The sequence below is a fragment of the Nelumbo nucifera genome, chromosome 6 (genome assembly GCF_055504915.1).
Source record: "Nelumbo nucifera cultivar China Antique chromosome 6, China Antique-T2T, whole genome shotgun sequence".
Classification (NCBI taxonomy): Eukaryota; Viridiplantae; Streptophyta; class Magnoliopsida; order Proteales; family Nelumbonaceae; genus Nelumbo; species Nelumbo nucifera.
The window spans coordinates 16363015-16368428 of record NC_142654.1 but is presented as its reverse complement, the minus strand read 5'-3'; the positions used below and the strand labels follow the sequence as shown (position 1 = coordinate 16368428).

General features: G+C 35.1%; 1 pseudogene; it reads left to right on the top strand.

Annotated features, from left to right (window-relative positions):
- The first annotated feature begins 1960 nt into the window (after positions 1–1960).
- On the top strand, positions 1961–3955 carry LOC148790628 (putative GPI-anchored protein At4g28100 pseudogene; annotated as a pseudogene).
- Positions 3956–5414: the final 1459 nt, after the last annotated feature.

Below are 5414 nucleotides of genomic sequence, written 5' to 3'. Positions count from 1 at the left end.
TTATATAATTTATATATAATAATTAAGCTATATAAATAATTTATGTATTTATATACTTTATATCAATAAAATATTTATTTTATATATTTATTAATTATCCAAAATAATTAATTTATCAAATTTGAATCAAATCGAATATTCGAATTCGAATATTAATTTTCAATATCTATCTTATATTGAATTAAATTCGAATATCAGATTTTCTAATCAGATTCAAATCCGAATATTATCTGATCTAATTTGAATTCGATCCATTTAAACTCCTACCCACAGCACATCGTACAATTGTCAAATATTTGAAGGGGATCAAGAGGCAAATAATGAGTGCATCCTTATCTCCTTTTCATATCATCATTATATAAATTGATTGATGTTTCAATCAGATTTGAATCGGATATCCCAATAATATAATTGTTGCTGATGAGGACAAGGAAAGTAGAGAATGCAGATTTCTCTTAAAACTGGATGCCTATGATTAATTTGAATGGAGTTTTGTTTTGTTTTATTTTTTATAATTGAGGGAATAGTACATTCAAGAGAAAAAAATCAGAAAAGGACAAGAAAACTGACGCACACCTACTAGACAGAGTTATGATGCGTAGAGCGTAGGCCTCAGGCATCAAAGTAACAGATGAAATCTAATTTAACATCGGAAAATAGAAGAATTAGAGACAAAGACCCTATGACCAATATTGGCAAGACGATCAGCACGAAATTCACATCCCTCATAACAGGAACGTAGGACACCTCCAGATTGTTACTTCTGCACATATCTTGACATTCATTCATTGATTGATGAATCCTGTGATGTTCCATACAAGTTACATGTGGGTGCAAAGACAATTGATCACAATACTGGAATCTCCTCCGATTAAGATCTTCATTTGGGGAACTTAGTAGCAATAATATGGGCTTCGAGGGCAGTTCAAGCTTCAGCATCATTAGATGAATATTCCCCAATATCTCGATAAATAATTTGATGATGTGCATTTTGATAGTTCCCGTCTGATAGGTGACTTGGATGCATAGTTGAACAGTTCCTACTTGAAAGGTGGTTTGAATGCTTAATTGAACAGTTTCTAGTTGGAAGGTGGATTGGATGTTTATTTGAACAGTTTCTAGTTGAAAAGTGGCTTGGACGCCTAATTGAACAGTTTTTACCTAGAAGGTGGCTTGGATCTTAGTTGAATAGTTCCTAACTGGAAAGTGACTTGTACGCCTAACTGAACAGTTCCTAGTTAGAAGGTGGTTTGGATGCCTAGTTGAACAATGATGAGCTATATAGTTTATTGGGGTGACTTACAAAGAAACAATGTCAAAGTGCCTAATGATGCGCGCTTTGACAACTCCCAATTGGCAGGTGAATCAGATGCCTAGCTGAGCAGTGGACTAAGGAAGCTTGCTCGCAATTTTCTTTGCACTACACTTATTACATCTCGTTCTTGTAATCGAATAGCACACAAGCTAGGTCAATATGCCATTAGGCATAACAGAGCCATGACTTATCCATTTTACCATACTTCCTACAGTCCATGGTCTCTCTTGAGATGTAATTTCTTGTTGATTGATGAATGGAATCTGCCTTTTGGGCTTCAAAAAAGCAAAGCAGCATTGATGTATATTAGACAAATGTGGCAGGATTGCAATGTTCAGCACATCCCCTTACAATCCTAGTGGCATCATCTCTAATGCTAATGCAAGCAAGCATCGAGTTCATTCAATGGATTTGCCTATATAAGCCTTTCAATGAGTTGAATTCAAAAGGGAAAATTGCCTATAGGTACCTTGTACTTTAGGTTGAGTGTCAATTTAGTATTCAAACTTTAAAATGCAATAATCTAATATTTGAACTTTCAAAATGTGACAATTTAGTACCTACTATTAATGGACCGTCAATATCGACCGTGCGATTTAATATTTTTTAAAGTAAAATAAAACATTGTTCATTATCTTCTTTCTCACGAAAATAAAACAGATACTCTTTGAATATTTCTTGAAGCAGGTAGAGTTTGGTTGCAGAGTAACAACTCCTCACAAAGGCAGAGTTTCCTTGAATCTTCACATTTTAGACAGAAATAAAATGGACTTCTCGTTATTATTTGGATTCATGTATCTCATCGCTTTATCCTCTTTGCTTTCTATATCCCTTTCTGCAATCCCGTTGGAATCTCAAAGCGGTCCCCAACAGTCCATCAAACCGGGTGATTTCTCTACTTTCAAACACCGTTCCCACCTTTCCCGTCCAAATGCAAGCACAAACATGCCATCTCGACCTCTCCAAAGAGCTTTTTGGCGGCATCAGTGAGGCATGCGGGCGCAACCTCGATCGTAGCCGCTGTTGTCTAGTGCTCGCCGCCTGGCTCTTTGCTGCGCATGCTAGGTCAGCACTACAGGTACCGTCAGTTGTGCCCACATCGTCAGACAGTCTGATGGTACCGGATGACTCCCAGAAGTGCGTCAACTCACTTCAGAGCTCGCTGTAGAGTCGTAACATAATCATTCCACAGCCCAACTCCACATGCGACGCCATTCTCTGTTTCTGTGGCATTCGGCTCCATTAGATTACCTCGCTGAGTTGCCCCGCCGCATTCAACCATACCTCCTACAGGAACGCAACTCCGTTGGCTGCCGTCAAGAATTTGGAACGGAATTGCCGGAATTCGTCCTACTCCGGCTGCACCAAGTGTCTTAGTGCCTTTGAAAAGGTTAGTTTTTTTTTTTTTTACTATTTCTTATCGTTTATTTCTTCCCATTGGCGCTTTCTTTCTTCATAATTTCCAATCATCTACCATTACTTGAACGGCAACTGAATTGTCAACAAAAATCTGTTGTTCTGTCATCTCTTCTGTATATTTCCTATTGCTAACGTGCGCTATACAAGCATACCAAGAACTAATTAACAACCAATTAAATCGAGCTATAACAACCAATTAACACTCCATCTCACTAGAAGCAGGATGATTCATCAAAATTAAATTTGCAAAGCACCACTACAAATTCAAATCTGCCCAGAACTCCTAAGCCGAACCAAAAGAATTAACTCAACTCTTACAGATCGATCCCAGCCAGCAGAACAATCTTTAGTCTCACTCTAAAAAACAAAGGAGAAAAAAATTAAAGATTATCTATCTTCGCCACTGATGCGCAGCAACAGCAGAAATCGAGATGAACCGTTGTTAACGGCAGGTACTAGTAAAGCTATAACTCTCGTGTTCATTCGAGATATTACAAGACGTTTATATTGTGATATTACGGATAGGTTGATAAAGAAAACTAAATGATATTTTAAGGGCTGTTTTGTCTTTTCAAATCTATGTTCTACTTATTCAGATTTAATTCGAAAATTCTCATTGGATTGGATTTCAGATATATCCCCTATATCATATCCGATCCAATTCATTTGTAGTCCTACCTTTCAATTTCCCCAAAATAGAGAAATATATTTAGGTGGTTGGGATTACTTGATTAAGGCATTTTTGTAGACAACTGTGTACCAATGATTATCAAAAAAAAAAGAGGAAATGATAGTTAGACAATAATTGATTAGTTCAATTTTTGATTGTTAGAAAAATAAATAAAATAAAATTTCTAAACTAATTCAAAAATCAAATGATTGTAAATTAAGAATAATTTAAATTTAGTCCACCTTAGAATTGTACAGTTCATGTCAGTATCAGGGGAGAGATTCCCAATTCAAGGGGGGAATGCTGTTTATATGTAAGAAATTAATAAATGAACTCTGAGGGGGAGTGGAGAGAGTGGATTATAAAAAGGCCCATAAATTATATGAATAGGTTAACTTTCTCAACAAGAATTAATTAATTAATTTCCTTACGTGGGGTAGACATGATCACAGAGATTACCCATATAGTTGTATTCCATTTCTTTTTCGGTAAAATAGTTGTATTCCATTTCAGACTTTCAGTCATTATCTTCCATACTTATTTTTCCTATTTGATTAACATATAAGGTTATAGATGTGCTGAAATGTTTTTTTTTTTATAATTTTTATATTTTTTTTGGATTTTTTGTGTTGATGTTTTTAAAAGTTGTGTACACCATTTATATCATTAATAAAAAAATTTTTAGCTTATTGAAATTTAAAATATCATTGATTAATTTATTTGACTTGAATGGTTGAACCATTGACTTACCACTTAGATTGGAAAATGGTTTTATTTCCAGGTTGGTTTTAAATTTTGTATTCCATTTCCATTATTAATAAAAAGATGCTTCTTATTTATCATGCTCATTATTGTTTAATGGGACAAACATATAATAGAGGTATGTGCAAAATTTTCTACAATTTTTATTTTTTTTATTTTTAATTTCTAGTATTTAATTATGACATCAATTACTTGTTTGACCTAAATGGTTGAACAGCTTGCTTGTCACCTAAAAGAAACTGATATTTTCTTGGTCAGTTTAAAAAACATAGACTTTTATACTATTAAGACTTACTATTCATGGACTTAATTAGTCAAATTTAATTATCAAAAACAATAATACCATAATATAGAATGTGAGAGAATGGGAGTGATACCTTAAATATTGATCATAATGAGAGGGAGTAGAATGAACTGAAAAGTAATATTCAAATTTCAATTTTTGCTCTTATAACAGAGATGGACCAAATTCAAAAAAAATGTAAATATGTACAATGCAAATACATGCAAAATAATACAAAATATAAGGTTTTACGCTCTACATATTTATATTTGTAGTCCTCCCAAACTAAGCCTTATTTTCAATAGAAAAAATCGTCAGCTTTGAGCCATTGGCCCCATGGCGAAGGATGATTCTAATCTTACCCATCTAAATTAGCTACTATATTTTTTCTTAAGAAAAAAAAAAAAACTCTGGGCCGGCTCACGGTTTATCAATTAACCACGGTTTACAACACTGCCATGCTTGAAGTTCGAACAGTGTCAATCATCAAAAGAAAATCCAGCTCGGCCATGCCCGAGTCGACTCGGCCGAGCTTAGAAAAGTGAGAAAGCCCCCCTCCCCAAATGGGTGGGCCCTTATGGGCTTCATGTGTTTAATATGCTAAAAGAGTAGACGTAGAAAAGGTTGTATCCAGACCCAAGAATATATTCAACGTCGGTCGCATCCATGAATCAATCCAACTCGGTTCAAGTCCAATACTCCAAAAGTCCAAATGCAGCGTTTGATACGCTGCTGATACAATTACATGGTACTCACAGGGACATATTTGAGATTTTGGCTGCCTCCGTAATAACTAATATTTAATAAGAGTGTGGGTCCCATTTTCATCTAGTAAAAATTTGTGCACGTGCTTTAATTCTCATCTCTGGAAAAATGGAAAGTGGAAAGTTATAGCTCTCTCTTGTGTGTTCTTCTCATCACTTCAGGAGTGCAACCTCGTCGGCTTGCGTCGACGTAGGCTGGTG